Genomic DNA, 25,467 nt, shown 5'->3' with positions numbered 1-25,467 from the left:
TTATTTTTTGGCCCCAAGCAGTCGGTCTTAACAGAAGCTGTTGCAGAAAGAGCAACCTGGTTACGTGGCAGTTACAGCAGATAATATTTTAGAACTGGAAATTTATTAGACAGTTGCAAAAAACTTAAGAAACCCAGGACACCATTTTCAGAACCTGCTTGTGTATTTTTTTAAATAATGGTAAATATACTTATGTAAAATTTACATTTTAACTATGTTTAGGTGTACAGTTCAGTGGTATTAACTATATTGACATTGTTATACAGCATGGGTATACTTTTAAGTCCCTTTTATTTAAAAATAGATACATAGTTCCTTTTTTCCTCCCACCTGCCCATGCATTTGACAAAACAGATACTCCAAAATACCTGGGTTTGACTGGTGTAGTATATTTAGAGCACAAGTCTGAGCTCCAAATCAATGATAAGTGTTGACAAGGAGAGTTATGTTGGGACTTAACTTCCCACAAGTCACTTTATGGTCACAGTTCTGTGTTCCAGGAGCTACAACTCAGGCTGATGTCATTACCATGGCTTATCAAAACCAGCACCAATTTTAGACATATTTACTTCTATGGTTGAGGAATGGGGTATGTAAGTGGTCAAACTGAAGGGAAAAAGAGTTCAAAGTAATAAACACTTTACTGAAGTATGGTAATTGACATAACCTTAGAGGCAAACAGGTTTTCACAACTGTCATTTGAGTCCCTTATCATTGAGTTTGCTCTGTCACACACTTTATATCCTAGAAAAAAATGCAATTAAATAATATGAACAAATGCTTACCCATAAAGATAACGAGACTTATAATAATTGCTTTTTCTTAAGTAGGAGAGAAACTATATAGTATGTTTTTTATTTCAAAACATTGATTCTAATCCAGGAGCATAGAAGCCTTAGGAAGAATGTACATCAATTCTTAACATTGTAACATAGAATACCAAACTCACTCTCTTAAGCAAGGCTATGTTTAGAACTAGTTTTATTTAATTTCAACTAATACGTACATTAAAAGTATATTTACTGCTTTTCAGCATTTCATTAGACACTTCGTTGATTCAGTTCTCATAAAACCATCAAACGTCAAATAAATTTAACATGTGATCATATCAAGGAGGAGAAATTCATGGTTTCCAAAATAGTTATTTTTTTAAACTAAAGAAAATGGTTCTCTCTTCTGAAGTTTTGTGCACCATTGAAATTAAATCTCCAAATATCTTCAAAAAGATCTACAGTGCAAAGTTGGAATTATTTCAAAGGAAAGAAACTGGCAAAACTGCTTTCTTAAAGGTTAGGGAATTATAGGAATAAAAACACTAGAACATAGTGAATTAGCTATTCAGTATATTTATGTGGAAGTGAGAGATAATTTTTTTACACTTTTTTTCTGACTGTGGGTAAAATAGACATTGCTATTAGTATTTTTTTATCTGGGTGTAGGATACTAGTATAAATAACCAAACTCCTTACTTAAAAGGCCCCTGATTGTTTATGTTTATGTGATGCATCAAATACTGTTAAAATCAGCTGGTTGACTCAGCAATGCAAACTGTTTGACTTATTATTATTATAGTTATTTTATGAACTACACTTACCGAATATTTCAGTTTTTGACATGATAGCCAAGTTTTTAGTAGCAGGAATAACCTTAGGGATTTTCACTGAAAGCCATGAGTCTATTTTTACTTTTGTAAACCTGATACTCCCCAAGTAGAATGTGGCCAATAGTATAGCTATCTTGAAAAAAGGAAACATAAAGCTAATCAACATTGTGAAAGTGTGGTCTGAGGAACAGATTCTCATCTACAACTTTGAAACTGGATAAAAGCAGCTTTAGAAACTTCTGCTTTAATCTTGAATAAGCAAATTCCCTATTCAATATGCAAAAATGCAGAAATGCTTCAATTCAAGAAAATATTTCACAATGTAAATGTGATTTTTTTAATTTAAGGAATCACTAATGTATTTTAACAAATGACATTTGCCTTAATTATACATGTGATAAATATATGTAATAAATTATTTTACAGAAGTAATGCTCTTTTATAGTATAAGAAGTTACTACTTGACAGCTAATCTTGTCTGCAAGTTTCTGCACTATTGAGGATATTGCTTGAAGTGATTAAGCATGTGAATTGGCATTATAGAAAAATCTTCTATAATTTATTGTTATTTATAAGAATTTAGATTGTTCAGAATACTTTTTCTGAGTTTACTACATTTTAGTAGTAAAATACATTTAGGCACTATGGAAGAGATAATAAGTAGAGTTATTAAAAACTGGTCAAAGAGATATAATTTGTACTGAGGAGCAGAATTCCCACATTTATGAGTGAAACAATTAGAGAACAATACAAAATATAATGTAATTAATGCCTTTGGCTCGGGAATAAAGTCCATCAGAATTCATAGGAGTAGGCTTCCAGGAAGAGATAGAATAACTCAGCCTGACCTCAAGACTGGGAGTGAGTGTGTGCAGAAACCTAGCCTGATGAGAACAGAGCGTGCACACTCTGAAACCGTAAGAAGAATAGTTTGAAAAGGTTCATGGGGCTAGATTGAGCTAGTTAGGATGAATATGGGAAGAGGACTGTGTTCTTTGCCAGTAGGCAGTAGAACGTCTATTATGGGTTTTTGAATAGGGACAGAGTTTTTGAAAGATTGGCAGGGGTATAGGGTGTGAATAGATTGAGGCTGAAGAACGGGAAAGTGAGATCGGTTATGCATTGCTTTGCAGGTCAGTTAGGGTCTTAGGGTAGAGACAGTGGGAAGACAGGAGCAAAATAAAAAAGGCAAGAGAGAACTAAAGCTAATAGAACTGATTGATTTAAGGAGTGTTTGGTTCAACAAAATTTCTGCATACATACTATGTCCTGTTCACTGTGGTAAATATTTTCACATACATTACCTCATTTAACTGCACCCTTTAAAATTTCCACTGTTTTCTACATCATTTGGAAAAAGAACTCAAATATAAAGAATATTAGAACCCGAATACTAGTTCAGGATATCTGACTCTGAGTTTATTTTCAGTTGTTGTTGTTTATTTGATTGTTTAGCTTAGACAAAGGCCAGGAATTCTAGTCCTAAATAGTGGCACTGGGAAAGTTACTTTCCTCTTCTCTGTAAGTACAGATGTAGGACTAATAGATTATATAAGGTATTTTTTCCATTTACATTATTCTCATGTTCTCTTATTTAGGACAATCATGGTTCAATAAACCAGAATAGGAAATTTGGAAAGGAGACTGTTTAGCTGATTGTTTTTTCGTAAGAATGGGGCTTTTGGACACAGTACATATAGTGATGGAGGATTATCTAAATGATATATTCGAAAACCAGTATAACTTGAAGATTAAGAACATAAATCAGGGCTAAAAAAGAATGTAGATTTTTAATTTTGAGTTTATTAAAAAGAGCCAAGAATTAAACAGTTCTTAAGCCATCACATTTGAAGAAATTCAGATGGTCTAGAGTTGTAGCATAATTGTGACTCATTGGCCTTTGTCTTTTTAAAAAGCTGTAAGGGTCAAAACTCAATTATGAAAGTTTCCAAGGGTTCAGTTTTTCAAAATAACACTCAGGATTATGTGTTATACACATTTATAACAGACAGTAATCTTTTTTGGGAGTGCTGAGGGGTGGTAGTGAGGGACGTTTCAGCCTGGTTCTGGCCTTGCATGACTGGGAAACAGGGAGAAAAATCCTCCCTAAAACTCTTAACATTTGTGCAACATTTTTATCATCCACCAGTGTTCCACAATTATCTCATTCATTCCTCATGACTCTAAGATCAACAGTTATAACGTCAAATTCTGACTCTCCATTTTCTTCAATCCATTATCATAGAGGTAGGTAGGAAGTTTACATTTCTACTCCCGCTGTGCTTCTTGAGGATTATTAGATGGCCTCTCAAGTCTCCTTTTCCCTAGGAAAGTCCAACTTTCATATGTTAGACAGGGTGACCAAAGAAGGAGCCTAATGTTTCTTGGAGTTTGCCTTGTATCTTGTCCCCTATGTGTATATCAACATTTTACAGTAAACAGTAATTCATTCTTATACAGAAATGACAATTGGACAGTGTGTGAGTTTTTAAACAAGAGGGACACACACCCACACAGAAATAACACTATGCAGTGGAAATTCTCTGTGACTCTGCCATCTTTACTCAGAAGACTTCTGTCTCCTTTCCCACTTGCCACTTCACCCTGCAGTCAGTGAACAATAGCAAGCACCCTGCTTGGACTGGCTGAAGATGTTAGATGTCACTCTGTTGGAGAAGCCTTGATCTCTTGAGGCTTGGCTGGGTGCTCCAGGGCTTCAGTCCAACAGCACCTACCTTGCATTCCCTGTCATAGTCTGAGCCACACTTCACTGGGCATACTGCTTAATTGGCCTCTTGAGGGCTGGTATAGCATCTGTCTCATTCTTTTCCTAGGAACTAGCATAATTGCCTGCTTACAAGGTATGCCCAATACATGTTTATTGTCTGAAAATCTCAGTACCCAAACCATAAGACAGTGTCTGGTTTCACTTACTTAGGATGACCAATTAATTGTATGGTCTTCAACAATTGTATGATCTTGAACAATTCGCTTGATATCTTCGTGAACTATTTTATTTTGTAAAATAGGAATAAAAACACCTATCCAGCCCATTTCACAGGATTATGATGAAGACAAAGATAAATGTCTATGAAAATAATTGGGAATATTCTTTCAGTATTAGGAATACTACTGTGATGTTTCACTGGGTGATAATGTTGACTTTTTGTGTTCTGGTAGACCTTTCCTCTAGGAACTGAAAGAAACAGTCAAGAGATATCTCATAGTTTGGTTAGTTAGAGTTCACTGGGGATAAAATGTGGTGGAGAATATAACTTTTCAGAATAAAATAAGGCATAAATAATAAATCACAAGTGCATAAATTTTTACAAGGTATTATAATTCATCCCTCCTCATTTCGCCCTACCACTCTGTCTCTTCCACATTCTCTCAGCTCCGGAATCCTTTCCCCCTCGCAGCTGCCAGTTAGCTCTCAAAATCTAAAACATGCTGGATCCCATCTTCCCTTTCCCTTAAACCTGAAAAAGTAACCACCGCTTGATGTTCTGAAGACCACTACCACAGGTCTAGATTGTGTCCCAGGGCTTTGTGGTCAGGGACCTCTTCCCATCGTTCTTTGTGTGTGCTCAGACCTGACCTTACATAAATGTTTGAGTGGAATTGTGCATCTAGTTATTGCCTAGGTCAGATTGCTCTGCAGACTTCTGAAGGGGAGAGCCTGTGACTTCTTCAGCTCTTCACAGGTGATCAGCAATGTTGGGGCAGGACAGAATCTCCACCAAAGCCTAAAATTGTGTTTTTACAGGCCAAGTCTTAAATCGACCAAATCAAGAGTTGTAAAGTGTCTCACAATTTGACCAGGTCCTGACTGGGCATTAATATCATTTGCAGTTTACAAAGAGCACAAAATATATTTTCCCTTCTGGTGGCTGTCCCAGACATTCTCTTGGGCAACATTCAAAGAGGACATTTCAGGGGCTGATCTTGGTGCTTATTCAAAACCTATGTATTACTTTACCAGTGCTGATTTTTGTGATAGGCACTTGAAAGATCATAAATCTAAAAATGAAAGATGGTGGCAGAGATGGAAGAAGAGGCTTGATTTTTCACACCTGAATTCTGTTAGAAAGAAGAAAATAAGCTACTAATTTAGGTAAGGGTCATGTAATATAAATGAAGGATAAATCTACATCAGATGGCATTATTATTTTTAAAAAATATTGATTATACAAAAACAAAAGGTCAAGTTGGAGCTGGAAGCCTATTTATTTATTTTCCTGGATGTAAGATTTTTATTTCAATTTGATTTGTATTCCAATATAAATTATAAATGCATTCATTTCTTCATTTTTAAAATGTGGCTTAAAATTTTAATTAGAATAGAGCATGAGAAATTTGCAGATCAAAATTGGGTGAGGTGCTTGAAGTAATAAGTCTTTAAAACAAGTTTTTAAATCACGTTTTCCATCTCCACACCAAGGATAACCTTCTAATTAGTGATCAGTCTTGCTATAATAAAAGGATGGCAGTGAGACTTGAGTAAACCGAAAAAAATGTAGAGGTTCTCCAGCCCCAGGTCAGGAGCCTTTCTCTGCCTTCTCATAGCTTCGGACAGCAACCACATCACCAAAAACGGCATAACCATTTTGCCAACCTTAATTTCTCTTACAAATGTTGTTGCTTTTCCATTCCATTCCTTACACGAATGAGTTTTTCTCCACCCAGGCTAACAACAGACTTCCAGTGATTTCATCAAGCTCCTTTCCCAGAGGGAAACTGACCCCTATGTCCTTGGAAGTGCTTCGAGTCCTCATTACCCCTTTGTCCGCTTGCCGCCTGAGGACCCCTCTAGGCTGGGCCACATTTCCCACCTGCCTAATAGCAAAGCCCATGCCCAGAGCCTCCACATTCTCATCAAAGCTCTGACTGCCCACCAGCTTCCAGGCAGTACAAAGCTGCCACTGTCCTTGCCCTTTACCATTAGCTTTGAAAACAGAGCAAAAGAGGCAGGAGGAATGAGCTCCAGAACCTATTGCTGCTGCAGTTCCAGAGACCCCTCTTGGAAGCCTATTGAAGCAATTACTGATCCAAAAAAATGTAATTTAAAAAAATACCCTTTTCACTAATCCTTTGATATTTCTGAAACATATTTTATTCCTAAAAGTAGACTGATCTTTTTGTCCCTCTTTCTGAGGATTTAGTCATTTTCTGTGGTTGAGAATATGCTGCTGTTGGTGTGATACATGAAGATTTGGAAAAAGAAGTAACATGTTAATGTTGAAAACGCTTGAAGAGTGATGATAAGAGATACAATGCATTTTGGGGAATTCACCAGGCAGTGAAGTGGAGCTTTCATTTCAGTCTTGACATAGGAAATTTGCCTGATAACGTTCTGCTCCCAGCCACCGGGTCTGGGTCAGGTCGGACCTGCACATGGGCATTGCCCCAGGTGGACGAGTGCCTGCACCATCCTAGGGCACAAGCGGCAGTTCATGGTTCAGTGGCCCCTGACTTGTGAGCATCTCTGTCTCATGAGAAGAGCAAAAGGGACTGAAAAAGGCAGATGAAGGCCCCAGAGAATGAGGCCTCGGAAGGCGAGAGACCAGGTTCTTGGCTTGGCCTTTCCATCACGTGATAGAAGCCCCCATCGTTCTGGTTTTCCTTCCCTCATCAGTAAGATAAAGCAAGATTGACTCTATCCCTCCTTTCAGTTCTGATTTCCTGTGACTTGAAATAGATAAAATCATTCCTGTTGGACATACTGTTTTAGATGCAGGAGGGAAACACCCACAGATTTCTTAGGAAGAAGCATAGAAATGCATGCCAGTGGACAAAGTAGATCATGCATTCTTTTATACAGTCACTCTGTAAATGTCTGTTGAGGGCTTGCTTTGTGCCTTCTACTCTGTTCACCCTGGTGATGGAGTGGTGACCAGGGCTGACTCAGGGTTGTACATGTTGAGCAGTTACATAATGGTAGGGGACACTATTCACACTGCAGTCTGTGAGTGACACTCCATGTTGAGCAGCGTGCGGTCTGTTATTCTTGGTAGTCATGACCGTCAGTCAGACACACTATCTTCTTTCCTGAGGCTTTTAATCTATGAAGGTAGACAGTGAGTAGACAACCACCCTAATAACCAAGTATAACCTGACTGATAGCTCAGTAACGTGGCTTCTCCCAGCCCCACATGGCACTGCTGCAGCAGATGGCCTTTGGGAAGAGGGCAGTGCTGCTCTATTGCTGGCCCTGATGGGCATGTCCCTGTCTTGGCTGTCGTGAGTCTGTGCTTGAGTACCATCGTTAATTCACACCCATCACTCCAGCTGTGGAGCTCAGAAGTCACTCCCTGGAGCACAGCTGCTGTGCCAGAGCTTATGGAACCAGAGGGCCGCTGGCATCAGGCCACACGCTATCTGGGACCAGCCCTTCCTCTTGGGTCCTTAGGCTCTGGGTACTTAGTTCTCCTCCTAACAAGTTTGCCTTTCCCTTCCAGTGAATTTTCTTTTAAGATTTGTCATGTCCTTTCCCTCTACTGAATGTAACCAAAGTCACTCTGCTCCAAGCTTCTTGGAGTCAACTCTTTGGAGAAGAGGTTAGGTGTCTTGGCCACTTTTCTCCAGGAAGCAGGATATTGCTTCCTAACTGACCAACAGTATGTACCAAGAGTGTTGGGACCTTCCTGTTACATCACACAAATTTCCACTGTGTAAACCTACTCATTTCATTCTAGACTTAGCAAAGTAATAGTTTCTTCTATAACATCTGCTCCAGCGTAACCTGCTCTGCCAACCTGAACAGAGAAGTGAGGAGCAGCTTCTGGCACCCCCTTAAATACATCACTAAAAAAATGTGGGTGTGTTATAAAGGCAAGGAAAAGGTAGTTTGAGAGAGTGCCAAAGAGGACCCTCTCCTAATGCATTGGTGGGGGGCCTCACTGAGAAAGTGTTCACTTGAGAGATGGTACTTTGAGGAAGAAAAAGCAGTGTGTGAAGGCATCAGTGTAGGAAAGAGCTGAAAGCATTAGAAGAACTGAAAGGAGGCCAAGTGGATGGATTAGAGTGAGTAGAAAGGAGAAACTTTGAAGGGAGGTTAGGGAGGTCAGCAGGGCCAAAGCATGCAGAACCTTGCCATTTTTGTTCTGGAGTTTACATTTTTATCTTAAGTGTGGTGGGAAGCAACTAAAATCTTTGAGTGAAGGGGGTGATTTGATCTGCTTTATGCAATATGTAGATAACTCAGTTGCCTTATGAACTACAGGAGTGGCATCAGAACCTTTGAAATCAGAGGGAGATAAAGAGATGTTAATAAGGAAGACCTTTTGTCCTTAAGTATTGCTTCAAAAGAACAGGAGGACATAGCTTGGCATAGAATTGGCAGGAGGAAGGAGTCTGCAGAAGCACAGAGGAGAAAACTGAGCCAGGTGTGATGGGAATGGTAAGCAAAACTGTTCTTGCTGAACTACCTTTGAGAATGTTGAGAAATATTGAGTCAAGTTAGGATGGAAGGATGACGGAAGAAGGAGAACATTGATTGACTTGAAGATTAGAAATAGGAATTTGAGTTTCTTCTTGAGCAAGTTGTATTGCTTTTCTATACTTCTGTTCCATATTTGTAAAATAAGAGGACTTAAATTATCAAATATTTTAGTACATAAAGGTTATTTAATAAAACAACCCATCTAATGTTTGATCACCTTCCAGAATATTCTTGGTGAAATTGTCCAAGCTTTGTTTGAATACTTTTACTTAGAGCCTATTTGTTGCTTTTCAAGGGGCACAAAGAATGTTCTTAGAGCCAAGTACTGTTCTGCTCTTGTTCTCACAAATAACTTCTTTTACTTATTACAACAACCCTATGAGATAGACATTATTAGCTCCAGTTTACAGATAATGAAGAAACTAAAGCTGAAAGAGGTTGGGTGATTCATTCAAGATAACAGAGCTTGTAAGTGGGCAAGCTGGGATTCAAAGACCAGGCTCTCTCTTCCAAACCATGGTGCCTCAGAGTAGCCCAGTCATTTTGAGTTGTTCTTTCTCCTAGAAAAAATTTCATTTCCCTTATTTTGCTTGAATTAGAGTATTGTTAATTCTAGTTCCTGGTTTATATGGAATAATAATAAATTTAATTAGGGACCTCTTTTATTTTTAAAGTTATATGATACTATACTTCCATATTAGGTATCACAGCATTTACCAAAATTTATGAACAATTAAATTGTCGTGGCAATGCCAGGAGCAGGAGCCATGATGTATTCATTCATTTAACTGATACTTTATCAAATACCAATTGTGTGTTGGGACCCTGTCCTACACCCTGACAGAACAATGGCATGGCCCTTGTCCATAAGGAAAGTGTTGTCTACTGAATGATTCTCTGGGTAAACTTGACTCAAAAAATATAGGGTTCTTTTCTGTTGTCAGTTTTGAGTATAGCAACAAAACTGAGGACCATTTAGAATTCATTTATACATTCATGCACTGTGACTGTTCATTGAGTACCTACTTTGTGTCAGGTGCAGTTCTAAGTGAAGTAAATAGAGCTGTGAAGACTAGTTTCCTGCTGTGGAGGAACATGCATTCTAGTGGAAGGAGAAAGTCAAGCAACAAATAAGTAAACTGGAAGTCAGATTGTGATATATACTGTTGAGAAAAATGAAGCAGTGTGATGTGGTAGAGGTATCCTGGTCAACTTTTGGAGATTCGGTTGTCAGGGAAAAATGCATCTTTGTGGTAACATTTAAACTGAGGCCTGAATGAAAAAAAACAGGTATGAATGATCCACAGGAAGAGCATTCTAGGCAGAGAGAACAGTAAAGGCCCTCCTGTGGTATGTTCAACAGAGAGAAAGAAGGCCAGGGCAGCTGAAGTGAATGAGGAGGGAAGGGAGCGCCACAAACTGAGGTTGGGGGCAGTGTGAGGGGCCACGTTGTGCAAGGCCATATGAGGAGTTTCAGTATTTTTTCAGAGAATACTGGAAGGTTTGAAGCAGGGGAGTGGCATTGTTGGATTTATGTTTTTAAAAGATCTTTTTGGAAGCTATATGAAGACTGGATTGCAGAAAGGCAAGGGCGGGAGCTGGGAGGTAGCAGGCAGGTATTGAAGTTGCCAGGACAGTGACAGCTGGGATTGGGGCAGAGAACTGGATGTCCACACACAGTGCTTTGGAGATGGAGTTTATAAGACATTTCGATATTTCTCTAATCCCTGTCCTGTGACTCTGACAAGAAATAGGGTCCTGCCTTCCTCTCTGGGCCTCTAGTAGTGAGGTGGCTGTTTGTCCACAAATGACTTTCTATTTGGCTCCTTAAGAAGGAAGTGACTCCTCCAAGCTTACGCAGATAGTCATGGGCAGAGTCAGGATTAACTACCATCTAATGGGTGCTGTTTTGTTTTTTCCCTCAGACATGAATCAGAATAGTCACACAGAGAAAGAGAAGTAAGCAAACTTTGCTTACAAAATAATAGGATGTCATAACAGTCCTGATTCTCAGAAGAAGATCCAGACCAAGCTACTTTAAGTAAGCTAGTTTAAACCAAAAAAAAAAAAAAAGGGGGAAGGGGATTGATTGCTTGATTGACATAAATTGCAGGCCTGTCAGGACTGGAGGTGGCCCAGTGGAAAACTAAAGCCAGGACACAGCTCGCTCTATTTCTCCCAGTTTGACTTCTTGCCATGTGTCAGAATTCCAGTGCTACTCAGGAACCAACCTAAGACAGCTTCACGGCCTATTTGCCAGGTTAAAAACTTTTGGTTAATAAGTTTATATTTATAGTCTGCATATGGGGTTTTAATTTTGTTTGTTTAGCAGGACAAACTTCAGTGAATACATAGTCTTGAAGCACTATTTCAACAGTTTTTTTTCTCTCTTTTTATCTAGTCTCTCTCTCTCTCTCTCTCTCTCTCTCTCTCTCTCTCTCTCTCTTTTCCTCCCTCCCCCCTCCTTCCTTCCTTCCTTCCTTCCTTCCTTCCTTCCTTCCTTCCTTCCTTCCTTCCTTCCTTCCTTCCTTCCTTCCTTCCCTCCCTACAAGCAACAGTTATAGATGGCATAAGTCTCAGGACCCCTTTGAGAAATCTTCAAAGATTGAGTGAGTTTTGTTAAACTACAGTTAAAGATTTTGGCTCGAAGAATTGTCCAGAATTGTTACTAGTATAACATGAGGTTTACAGTGGAACAGAGGTGACTGTATAAGGCTCTGAAAGCACACCAATACTCTATTAATACCATAAGGAGGCAACCAGAGCAGAAAATAGAAGTTCTTTTTTATTTTTCCATAAAGGGTGAGTTGTAGTCTGGGTTTGATGTTAATCTGGCAACTTTCTCTTTATATAAATCAGTAGATGTGCTTACAGCCAATGTGCTGGGTGGGAGATTATTAAGATGTATTTAATGAGAGTAATTTACTCCAAGAATAGACTAAGGTTTTGCCTGGATACAAAAGTACATTTTGCTAACTTTTGTCCTGTAAAAGAAATTAGGGATGATTTTGAAATTTGTTTTCTTTAGCATCTGTTCCTAATTAAATTATTCTATAGATCAATTTTAGGAAGCATGGGAATGCCTTCTGACTTCAGAGCTCTAGTCTCCTCCCTAAATCTGGTTCTCAGTTGCAAACAACAGATTCTGACTCCAAGCACAAAGGGCACATGTGTATTGGGGCTCACAGAGTCCATAGGAAGCTGGCTTGGGTGATGGGCAGGGCCCGGACTATTCTGGATGCTAAGCGCCAGGCTGCACTGCCAAGATCCTGTGGCAAGACCATTTGCTTCATGCTGCTGGGGTGAAGCCAATGCCTAAAAGGTCTCTTCTTTGTGTTGCTCAAGATTCAAACTCTTGGGCACAACCCTGCTTTAGCTTGGCATTTACCACTCTGGCTATATCAAGGGGGTACCTACAGCATCTTGTTTTTGAAGTAGGAGGTGATAGTGTGAAGTAAATACCAGGCTTTCTCTCCCACCTAGAAGACATAGAAAAAGTCCTTCAAAATTGGGGTATTAATAAAATGTGTGGGTTCATTGTTAACATCTAATTCATTCTCAGAAGCATTATGCCAGTAGTGTTGTGACTTTTAAGGCATGTGTGTGTGTGTGTGTGTGTGTGTGTGTGTGTGTGTGTGTGTCACTTACTGGAAGTTGGCGTGGCAGTGAGACTGGTGGAAAGGAAACTGAGGAGACCCACAAAAGAAAACATTTCCTGAATGCCTACTGTGTGCAAGTACTTGAGAATTTATGTGTTAAGATCTTTATATGTATTATCTAATTTTCACAACAGTTTCAGTTGCTATTTTTCATCCCCATTTTTTTCAATTGCACATAGCATTTTTTTAGCTGCACATAATTTGATTGTATAATCAAATGATTATACAACTTTTCCCTGTCATATCCCTATAAATGGTAGATTCTAGGCTTTTTTAATCTGCAATGCTCTTTTTTATATTGGTTGTTTTTTCTTTATTAGCTTACTAAAACATTTTCAAATCACTTCATTGAAAATGCAGTTACAAAAAGAACAGATTGGTTGAGAATAGTTAAAAATCACTGAAACTAGCTGGGTCAGATAATAATAGTGATTAAAGATTTCCTGCAGCATCTCTGTTGACTCATTAACTGATTGGCTTTCTTAGGAGCTTGTGTTTCCAGAAAACATTGTGAAACTCCCTGTAAAAGGTGACAAGCATTTTCGATTGTCCTATGGTAAACTGTTAAAGGACTCCATTCACCCTAATACCTACAATTTAAGAGATATTTTCTATAAAGGCGTGGCATCAATTTCATCCAGTTCTATCTGGCTCTTCAGGCTTAGAACACTCACAAACAGTAGTAGTTTTATTTTACTAGGCAAACATTTTTCAACTGGTACGATTCTCAAATATTATTCTTTTTACTTAACTATTTATTAAACAAATAAAACTGTATATTGAGTTCTCTTTGCTTAGTGGGAAAGTGTTTGACTACATTCAAAATTAGAAAATTTGTTTAAACAGTTTGATGATACAGTGCAACTGGGATCTTTGCAAACCTGTTTTCATCTTTTTTTTCTTATAATTATGGGAAAGAAGAAGAGTCTTAGCAAACCTCAATGTGTTCACAGTGACTCTCTAATGTGGAATTCAGGCATGTTACTACATAGCACCTTCTCACCCAAATTAAAAGGCTTCAGCTTCCTTAGTTTAATTCTTAAGATCTTGGGTTTGACCACACTTCCCAATCACTTTCCATTCCTCCCCCAGGATTGTCACCTTCACTCATAAAGACCAGCTTGTAGTTCCTAGAATGATTCACACAATTTCACACTTAGAATTATGAACTCTTTGCCTCTCAAAATTCTCCAGATTCATCTGCTGTTTTAGGGGGCAGCACTTCCCTGATCCTGGAAACTGATTTAAATGCCCCTTCTATATAGTCCTCAGTGCCTGCATATTACACCCATATCACTTAATTATGCACAGTTATATTTACAGTTGTCATAATATTTGTTATGGCAATGAGGACAACCACCCACAGTAGACAGATGCTTACTTTACAATAAGCACAGTGCTAAGCATTGCGCAGACATAATCTCATTTTGTTCTGTCAACAGTACTCTGAGAAGATACTATTATCTCCTTTTTCAGATGAAGAAACTGCTTTCGAGATGTTAGGTAACTTCCCCAGATCTCAAACCTAACAAAAAACAGAGCTGAGTTTCAAATCCATATTTGTCTGATTTTATAGTCTGCGATGAGCCATGAAACTATATGGCTTCCTTCTTGTTAATATCCATTTATTTGTCTGATTCACTGTAAACCAGAAACTGCTTAAAAGCAGAGATCTTGCCTTATTTGTCTATAAGTCTTCTGGCTCCTAGTAGCTACGCATAAATGACTGTGAAATGAATGAGGAAAGGCTGTTGTACTGAAGTGAAAAGGACTCTAGATGTGGAATAAAAAAACTGAGCTATAAAATCCTAGTCTTAAGAGTTTTATTGTGTTACACTGTTTTTAATCTTCACAGAAATCCTTCAAGGTAGATGTATTTATCTCTTTGATTTATCTTATTTTGTGCTCTTTTCTTATTTTAATTTTATGTTTTCATTTGCTGGGTAAGCAACTTGCTTTAAGGCCCACATTTGATAAATGGCATTGAGCCAATCAAGCCCAAGTGTTTTCTATTCCAAAGTCATCAATCCAATTTGTATCTAGTAAATAATGAGTACTCTTTATACAGTAAAACTTGTGAACATTTAAAAAAACATTATGTCTTTCCCTTTATTTGTTATTTTCATTGTTTCCACATTGTTGTTAATAATACAAATTCTTAAAACGCTTAAAAAATACTTTAAGGATTGACAAGGACATGACATTCCTTTTGTAATGGAAGGAAGAGGTTAATTCAAAGCAGTGGGTGGAGGCAGTAGAAAACAACTATTCTAATGCCTGGTGTCCAAAGGAAAAAAAGAATGTTTGAGAAGGTGCCCTGCAAATAACAAGGGATTTTAGCAACAACAGGGAAACAGTGAAAATAACAAAGAAAGGGAAAAACAATACTTCAAAAGATGCTCAAAAGTTTCAATATATTTATGTTGCTCTTAGTTGTTATTAGGGATGGTATGATATAATGGCTTCAGAATAGAAAACAGAACTTCAAATCCAGTGAAGGCAGCTTTCAGAGTTGATTAATCCAGAAGTTCAGCATCGTCCTCAAGGCCCAAGGCCTGTCCCAGCCTCTGCAGTCATCAGTGTTGGCCTAATCTATCTCCGCCATGCTCCCTTGGGTGGCAGGATGGTTGCTCACACAGTCGTCCCTCCTCATCTGTGGTCTTGCTTTCCATGGTTTCAGTGGGTAACAGAGCTCTGAAGGCAAATGATCCTCTTTTTGACAGATCTGCAGAAAGTCAACAGAAGCCTAACACTATGTCACAGTGTCCAAATCATTATCTCACCTCATGTAGGCATTTTATCACCTATCATCACATGAAGAAGGATAAGTATAGAACAGTAAAGTACTTTGAGAGAGACAACATTACAGTATATTGTTATAATATTACAGTACATTGTTAACAACAACAACTCAACAACTAAGAAAATACTATTAGCTTAGTGTGGGGTGGCAGGGAAGGGTGTTCCTGGCTGGGGCAAGTTACCTATGAATCTGCTGAAACTGAAATAAGTCAAGGGAAAAGGGAAGGTTAGGAGAAAGGCCTTTATTTCTTATAGTTGCTGGAGTTCACTAGCCATGTCTGGCTCCTTCCACCTCTGGCCGCGGCTGTTTGTCTCCTCTGGCCACAGCCCGCTCCATCAGTCTCCTCTGGCTAGCTCTCTTCTTCCCCCATTTCCCTGCAGCCATAGCACACAGTGTCTTACCCCACCTGCCCCTTCCAGCAGGAACTCCATGGGCAAGCACTGGTGACTGACTGGCACCAGACCAATTAGGTACCAGAAACAGAGTGGAGGAGAGAATGGCCTCCACCACTTGTCCCAGGTCCACGGGAGGCTCTGCAGTGGTAAAGACCTATTGACATGTAAATGAACTCAGGCTAGGTGGGAGATTCTGGAAATTCTGCCATTTATCCCACAATCTCTTACTATGCCTAATTTATAAATTAAACTTTATTGTGAGCATGTGTATACAGGAAAAAGCCTAGTATATATAGGGTTCAATACTATCCAAGATTTTAGGCATCCACTGGGGGTCTTGGAATATATCTGCTATGGTTAAGGGGAGATAGCTGTACATATGTCTTAGTTCACCTCTAGCAGGAGAAAGGAGCTGTGGTTCCCTATGGATTGTTACTAAACCTAAGAAGCTTTTCCCCAGATGTCCTTAGGGAACATCCTCTTGGATCTCATTTCCTTGTATGGGGCCATGTTACCGTCTGATCCAGACACACCGCAGTAGCTAGAAAGGGGTCACTCCTGAAGCGCTTAGGCTCCGACGACAGTGGATGTGCTGATGAGAAAGGGCAGGCAACTGAGAGTGGACACTCCAGTAATGATAACTATGCTTCTGGAGAGAATATATGTGAAAAGTGTAAACCACTGACTGCATTGTCCAATGTGCTAGCCTCTAGCCACGTGTTTTTATTTGATATTTGAAATGTGATCACTCAAAGTTGAGATGTGTTGTAAGTGTAAAACACACATCAGATTTTGAAGATTATGTACAAAAAGAATGTAAAATAGCTCATTAATAATTTTATGTTGATTCTTTGTTGAAATAATAGCTCAGCTATATTTGGAAAATTAAAATATATTATTAAAATAAATTCTACATTGTTCCTTTTTATTTTTAATGTGGTTACCATAAAACTTAAAAGCATGCATGTGGCTCACATTTGTGGCTTGAATTATGTTTCTTTTGGATAGAGCTGCATTACAGCAATGATTTCCCAATTGTTTTATCAGGGGAAACTATTTCAATAAATCTCTTTAGAGAAATAGTTAAACGCAGCTTTTCCAATAACATCAATTCACAAATTCCTGCAAAACCATCCTTGAAAACACATCAAATACAGATTTTAAAATGAAATCAACAGAAGTCTCTAAGAGAGTAATTACTGATCGTATAATTACTAATTGTATAATTACAATTCCTAATTATATACTTGTTTAAGATCTTCCCTAGGAAGCTAAGTAGTGCAGTAAAAGCTTCACGAAATTCACACATTAAGGGAGAGGGAGCTAATGAACTCAAGGGTTGGGATCTGTTTATCCTCTCATTGATGCCTACAATCCTCATAGGAACTTGGCATATGAAACATGGAAAAAATAGGTTTCTTCCTCGTATTTGCTTCCTTCTGATTCCTGTTATTTACTTTGCCATTGGTCCAAATGGTATGAATCCAACTAAATCAACAGATAGGACAAAAGCCTCTGAAGGAAGGAAACATAGAAAATGGTTACAAACTTCCATTTTCCTGCCTTCCATGTGTGAATGTAATCTTCAAACTTCCATCACACCTGATACAAAATTGTAAGTGTTCACCATAATTTAAGTGATTTTGTAAAGTCTGATATCCTGAAAATAAAAAGCAGGATCTTCTCAGAAGATAGTTTTGAAAAGTAAAGTTTACTATTTGTGATGTAAATATCACAGGGCATTTGGTTTTTACCTTCCATCTACATAGTGCATGAAAAGAGTGATTATGAAGATATTACAAGGCTACTAAATAAACCCTAATGTATGATGGGCTTAAGAAGAGACCTGTGCCCCTACAGCACATGGCAAGTTACTATTCTGTGGTGTGTCATAGCCCCAGTTCTTCCTAATTGAAATTCATATATTTAGGAGATGAGAGTAAAGGGAACTTTCATGCTTCCTTTTACTATACTTCACATCTGAAGAAGAGTTATAACAAAAACAACTAATACATAGTACTTACTTTTAGTCAGGAACTCTGAGTATTTTACAGCTTACTAAGTGTGTTCATACTTGTTAACGCAGCAAAGCAGTGAGCCGAGGCGATTGCAGGAATCAACATCTTCAAAGCTGCTACTTGGTTATACCCCAAAGGAGAGACAGTCCCTAGAAATGTTTGGTTGCAGATTTTTTCTTTTCATACAAGCAGGAAAAATGCAGGTTAAACTTGGTTAACACAGTTCTCTTGAGTCATATTGAGGCATTGGAGGCTGGCCCTCCTGTCGTGATCGGGAATCTGCAGAATATTCCTAATGTCACAGAAAATGTGATGCCATTGTGTGGTACTTTAAGCCCTTCAAGTTGTAGACCTGGCACTGCACAATTTCTCAGCCCCTATTTACAGTTAACAGAACAAAAGTTAATGATAAAGAAAGCTGGTAAATTATATAAGACTGTGTTTTGCATGGAAAAAAAGAAAAGTAATTAATATAGTGTTACCTATGCCAATATTGACTAGAAGCCTAACAAGGAATTTTGCAAGTAAATTAAACTGTTATTGATGCGTTATCTGTTAGATTCTGAGGGGGTATTTTTAATATCTGTTATACTAAAGGTATAAGATACGGTCTCATATTAGTGGGCAGGAATTCTACAACAAGAAGTACTGGATTCATATGTAACACAGAGCAATAAAAGGACTTCTGACTTATTATGAATTATGAATTTAATACTAAGTATCCTTATTAAAGTCTATGTTGATACGTATGTCTTTTGTTTTTGTCTTGACATATATATTTGAAAAAGTTACTAAATATGCAACAGGAATTCTTCCTTTCTTATAGGTTCAATATGTTTTTTTTTTTTTTAATATTTGCTTCTACTGCTGATTTTATAGCCCAGCTCTCCAGATTCTTCCAGGTTACTGCTGTAACTATGAACATTCTACTTAAAAATGATAAGAAGATGTGCTTCAAGTTCATTAATACCTAAGTTGAAGCTGTCGTCTTGGCTAATTATAATAACAGCAACAAAAATAACCCAGAGTCTTGAATAGGGGTGAATATTGGTAGATTTGCACATTAGGTAAAAACTGTAGAATGTGTTACCCCAAAATGGATAGGATACACTGTACTCTTCCTATCATTCATTCATTTCTTAATTCAAAATGTTTATAAGTCTACAATGTAAAATATTCTGGGCTAGTCCCTTCCTAATACATACCTGAAAGGATAGATAATATTCCTGCTCTTGCAAGAATTTTCATGTATTAGGAGAGACTGACAATTAAAAACAAGCAGCAATATAAAATGCTTGAGGGTGGAAAAGAAGGAAAATTTGGGGAATCCATATTAAGCCTTACCTACTAGGCTTTCTGGCAAATAAAACATCACATAAATGTTGTTTCAAGTCCACACAAAAGATAAGTAGGAATTAATAAAGTAAAGGAGCGGGGAATGAGAGTTAAAAGTCCACATTTGTATAAGTGTAGAAGCAAGAAGAACTGACCTTTTTAAAAACCTCGGTAGAGTTCAAGGTGATTGGAATATGGACATAAGGGTGAGGAATGGTGAGAACTTAGCCCAGAGATCTCAGCAGAGGCCAAGTGAAGATAAGACTTTAAATGTCCATTTAAAGGGTTTAAACTTAATACTCAGGGCAATGAGAAGCTTTGAAGAACTTTTCAAAGTGGAGTAAATCAGTCAAATTTTCATTTTAGCCACATCTATTGCAGGCAGCACAGAGGGACCCAGAATGGTAGCAAACAAATCATGTACCAGACTGCTGTGGTAGTTCAGACAAGAGATGATGATGGTCTGGGTTTAGAGTCACTGAGAGTGAAGACAGGAGAAGTGATAGATTAAAAAAATAATTAGGAAGTTAATCGGAGGCCTTGTGAGTGATTGGATGGGAGGAATATGTTTAATGAGGTGGAATGGGGAGAGAAACAGAGGGACAGAGAGAGATACATGGAGAAAAATGAATCAAGATGGATCAAGAATAACTTAGGTTTCTGTTCTAGGGAGCTGTATTCACTGAGATAGGGAAGATTAGTGGAGAAACAGCTTTGAAGAAGATGATTTGGTTTGGAACCTGTTGAATATGATCTAAGACATCGAGGCAGAGCTGTGCTTTAGCAGCTAAATTAATCCATCTGGTGTTCAGAGAAGAGGTATAACCTATAGCACATCAATTAGTTTTGAAGTCATTTGGGTAGAAGAGGCCACCCAGTGAGTTTATGCACACCAAGAAGGGGAGGCTACCTCCAATAATTTGAGATAGAACTCAAACTTCCTAACATTGTCAGGATGGATGGAGAAACAGAAGCCAGAAAGAGGACTGCAGAGGAGCACCCAGAGAGGTAGCAGGAAAATTAGTAAGAAACAGCAAATAGTGGCTTGGACACGTGTGAATATTTGGGAAATGGCAAACTGAACCTTAGAGTAGGGAATGTTTCAAGAAAGACGTGTAAGCATTCACTTCCAAACCTTGCTGGTGCCCTAGGGAACGGCCCTCCCTAAGGACTTGTGAAGGCTAAGGCTAGGCTGAGCAGATTTAGGAATAAATTTGAAAATAAGGAGGATAGAACATTTGAGAAGTTCAACTGTAACTTTTGGAGCACTATATGTAAGGAGGTGAGAATTTCATAGAAAGTTTTATTTTCTCTATATGAGAGAAATTTAGATATGTTGAAATAATAATGGGAAAAAACCTAAAGTTAATGATAAAACAAGGAGCTGATTGAGAAAACAAGGCTTCTGACACTGATGATGGATAGGATCCAGGGCACTGATAGAGGATTAGTCTTAGGAGATGGAACACCTCTGCTGTTCAACCAAGAGAAAAAGGAATAGCTGCAGATGCTGACATTGGTGGTGAAAAAAAGAGACAACCCCTAAATAACTTGTTTCCCCTGTGAGGTGAAATAGGAAAGATAGTGGAGAATGTGTGAAACAGCTACTGTGCAGAATGAAAGAGGAAGAGGGAAAGAGAAAACTGACCACAGAATGAGATAAGGTTGGGGAACATGAATTCAAAGAGATCCCATCCCAGGACCCCTATTCACCCACTGTCTATCCCAAGTTCAAGATGTTTCTATTTGGATCCCCCTGTAAGGTGAACTCCTCCCACTGCATAGATCCAAAAGAGAGTATCATTTTGACATGAGAAAGTTAAATAATTTATCTTCACATTAGATCTACACAGTTATTAGCCTACATGGTACACTGTCTGTGGCACAGGAAGGGATCTTGTTTGTCAAGGCTGTACTGTCCCTGAGTCACAGAGGCCAATGATTGACCACCCATTATCATATTCCCTTTACTAATTTATAATGCATTTTTGACTGAGTTAAACGTTTTGATCAATTATAGAGTGTGAGACTGTTTACCTAGTGGCTGTTAAATTATGCTTACATTGATCACCTAAGAATTCAAACTAAAATGATGACATGATGGTTCTAAAATGGGTTGTGACACTAATGTTTTGTCAGTAAATTACTTATTAGGTTATTGTTTACACCTAAGCCCCTAACTACTTAATGCTTCTTTTCTAAGTGTGGAAATAACACATTTATTGTGGAGAATTTGTAAAACAAAAATATAAAGAAAATAGAAATCACCCTAATTCCCACTTACAGATAACTGCCTCTAGTATTTTCCCAGACATACACAGAGTTGTTTTCAAACCGGAGTATATGATATAATAAACATTTACTTTCACTTTTCACCTCCTATTTCTTCAGGTTCTCAAAATATTTTTCAAAAACATGATTTTAAATGGCATCATTGGAATACATATATATATTTTGCAAATCCGTGAATGTTCCCCCAACAGTGCCCTATTTTTGGCCATTTAAGTTTTTCTAATTTTCTTTTATATTGAGGTGAATATCCCTGCATGCAAGACAGTCCACATCTGATTCCTTCCTTCACGACTTAGATGCTCTTAATTGTCATTAATGCTATGATTCTCTGAATAGGCGATAGCAGGATTGAACGTGGTGGGTTTACATGAAAGTACATGTTGGCAGGAAAAAAAAACCCTGTCTTAAATATTAACATTTTGAAGGATGAATGTTCTTTAAACCCTGACATAGTGTCTAGACTTCCTCCATGACACCTGAAATATAAAGCTTTGAAATATAAAGACACCTCAAAGCTAATCCATTTTGCATAATCCAAGCAATGGTTGTGTTTAAAGAGTAGATTTTTCTTCCCCCTTTAGGCCAAAATGTGATTAGTTAATGACATTTTTTGACTGGTTTAATAAGAAAAGAAATATTTATCTATACATAACATATGTACTGAGCTATACTGAGCTAAATCACCCAGAATTTACAATTCATACTGCTTGGAAGGAGAGAGTAATTCTTTTATACCAAATAATATGATAGTAAGCTGCAGCCTTCTGTACAATTTTGAGTTTTTTTTTTTAACCACTGTACTACGGAGACATTTAAGGAAAGCAGACAAATAGGTAATACATTCATTTCCTTGCAGCCCTCTAAGCATTCACTATCCTCCTATCTCTGAATGTCAAATAATTCTCTTCTGGTAGTGTATGCAACAGAGCAATAGCCTGGAGCTTGGGGAGGTGTTCTATAAATGTAGGTGTTAATTATTCTCATCTAATTTTATTTTTTGCAACTGTACTTCTGGATGGAGAAGATATTTGGTAAGAACACATTAATCACATTTTAGGGAAGCAAGAAATGAAGATCCAAAGTGAGGCAGCTGGTCCCCAAACTAGAAGCACAGCTGAGTCAGATTTACAGCTGGTCTTTAGCTTATGGTCAGTGTATGTGCCCATCTGCTACTCCTAAAAAAATCTCCCTCTGAAGCTTCATGAATTTAGTCCCTTGTCCAATATTACTTTGTAACATTCCTCTCTCTCCTATTTACCCGAAGATGCATTTGGGGTTTTCCTGAAGAAGCATTTTTTCTTTCGTTTCATACCTTTTACTTTTCCATCTCTTTTTCAAATTAAATCCTTATTCATGTTCCAACTTTACCCCAGTATTCATCAGAAAAAACTTTATCATGGAAGTATATGTAAGAGGCCGTCCAGTCCATCTCTGTTGTTTCCTAGTGAGTTTAATAAAGTACAGAGAGTAAATAACTTGCCTTAAGTCATAATGTAGATGGCAGAACCAGTAAAATTTGCTTCTTCTGACTCTTAATCTGTTGCTGTTTTGAAAAATTTCATAAAATTATGTAATAGTAAAGATGAAATAACACAACTTCTTGTAGTTTTAAAAATATTTATGAACTGTTTATTTCCAACGTTTTCAGATTAGATAAGGCAGGAGAAGCTGAAACAGTAGAGTTCACAGTGCTGTGATGATTTGCAATGAGGAATTGAGATGTAACCAGACTAGAAAGACTACACTTATTTCTTAAATCCACAGTGACGCTTCTTCCCATGACAATCCTTCAAATTATGTAATTAAATGGTTTTAAAGGGGCCAGACTGGTTCAGTGAATTCTAAAGAAGTGCATTTATCAGACTATAGCAGGAATTTCCAGTAAGGCAGGTTATCCTCCCATAGCCTAACAACAGGGGATTGTGGAAAACAAAAAACAAAACATCATAGATAAAAACTGGCCATGAGGAGGTTTTCTTACACATGTGTATTGGGAATTAACTGGAAATGCATAAAAGCCACATAATGGAGAAGGACAAGTAAACAATTTTATTCCCTCCCCCACCAATTTATTTTTCTGGGTTATTCATTTGTCATTTTCAATAGATATTTATAGCCTATAACCCAAGGCATTTTTTCTATTACATCGATTTTTAAATGTATAGTTATAAATCCTGCTGCAATGAAGTAAAATTCCAATACAGAATATGAAGAACAGTCTCCCTGTTCGTGCTTTGCACATTTGAAAGATCTTAATAAGTGGAAAAGGGACAAATCATTTTCTTCACTTTAGGATGAACACAAGTAGTTGCCCTGGATCCTAGGCAGGGATGGAGAATTTAGGAGTCACTTCCACAGATGTGTTATCACAGATGTGTTATCATGGGTACAAAAAAAGCTCTCTGTTCCTGTTGATGACCTGCAGAGAGGCCAAAGGCCTAGAAGAGTCACATGAAGCCTGGGGAAAACGCTAGCGGAATTGCTGCAGCTCCAGTCCGCTAGACTTAGTCTCATCACTCCCTGGCCCAGATCACTCTATGAGGCTGTTTGAAAGGAGCAATCGTGCGAAGTATTCATGTATTTGCTAAGAAAAAAATGAGCCTCTGTATTGTCCAAGCATTTCTGTTTGTGTAAGGTTTTGAATTGGACTAATAGGAATAATTAATTCTATCGAATCTACATATTCATGACAAACCTTTTCTCCCAAAGTTTGAATGTCTAAAACATATTTGCAAAAATTGTAACCACTGTTTAGCTCTTTAAGTCTAGGGAAATTGGTGTTGATGTATAGATGCTAATTTGCATTATGTTCACAATTAGATGAGGTGTTGAGTCCTACTTCCATTCCTGCTGCCATTTGGAAATGACTCTCTCTTGCTCACAGCCTGTAATTCCAGTTGTCTTCACATTACCCACCTCATGATTTCTGGGAAAAGCTAGAGTGTCTCTCCCAAGTGCCAGCTATTGCTTACCCAGCTTGGTTACATAATTTTATAATTACTGTATTGTCAATAGTAAATTACAGGAAATTACAGTGGACTAACCAATGTAACACCTGTGAAACCTATATTAGCTTAATAAAAATAATTTAAAATTATTAGCCTCACAAAAATTATTTTTAAAATGACAGAGGACTGTGTAAAATGACTAAAATTCCATTTTAATAAGTAACTTTGTAGATTTCACTGATAACTGTTAAAGAAATTCAATACTTTATGTTATAAAAGAAAATAACAATGTAACTTAAATGAGTTTTTAGATCATTTTACACCAGGCCCAGAACACTTCCTGGAAGATAGTTAAGTGGTCAAATATATTTAATTACTGGGTGAGGTGAGGGGCTGAAAGAGCTAGATAAAACCTTTCCAATAGTTCATAAAAAGAAGACAGAAGAATTAATGGGCACGTGTTTCTCTTAAAGGCAACTGAATTAAAAATATAATTTTACACCTTTAAGGCAAACACACTGAAATCTAACTGATGTCACTAGAATAATAAGAATGCACTTTCAGATGTTGCAAATTTAGAAATTGATGTAATTTAGACAGGAGTTAGGATTAAGTTTACTTTTACTTTATTCATGTTTTTAAAAAGTTTCCTAAGAAAGTGAACAAAGTAAACAAGCTTGCTAAGACTTTTTTTTTATCCATGAGAGATAATAAATCATCTTCAAATTCATTCCTCCCCATTCTCTCTCCACATTTGTTGATAGCTAACTTAGTTTTCCACTGTAGCTCTCTAACAAATTACTACAAACTTGATGGCTTACAACACAAATTTCTCTTAGAGCTATGTAGGTTAGAAGCCTGACATGGCTCTCACTGGGCTAATAGCAAACTGTCCCCAGGACTACGTTCTTTTTTGGAACTCTCAAGAAAAAGCCAAAGACTCATTTCCTCATCTTTTCAGTTTCAAAAGGAT

General features: G+C 37.7%; 1 protein-coding gene and 1 pseudogene across 9 annotated transcripts in view; one reads left to right on the top strand and one right to left on the bottom strand.

Moving 5' to 3' along the window:
* PTGER3 (prostaglandin E receptor 3) overlaps window positions 1-25,467 on the top strand; it is a 169,744-nt gene that overhangs the window by 2,169 nt on the left and 142,108 nt on the right. The gene's annotated exons all lie outside the window — the stretch shown is intronic.
* Window positions 1,495-6,654, bottom strand: LOC140849231 (fatty acid-binding protein, brain pseudogene; annotated as a pseudogene).

Source organism: Manis javanica, chromosome 4 (genome assembly GCF_040802235.1).
Source record: "Manis javanica isolate MJ-LG chromosome 4, MJ_LKY, whole genome shotgun sequence".
NCBI lineage: Eukaryota > Metazoa > Chordata > Mammalia > Pholidota > Manidae > Manis > Manis javanica.
This window is presented reverse-complemented; position numbering and strand designations above follow the sequence as displayed.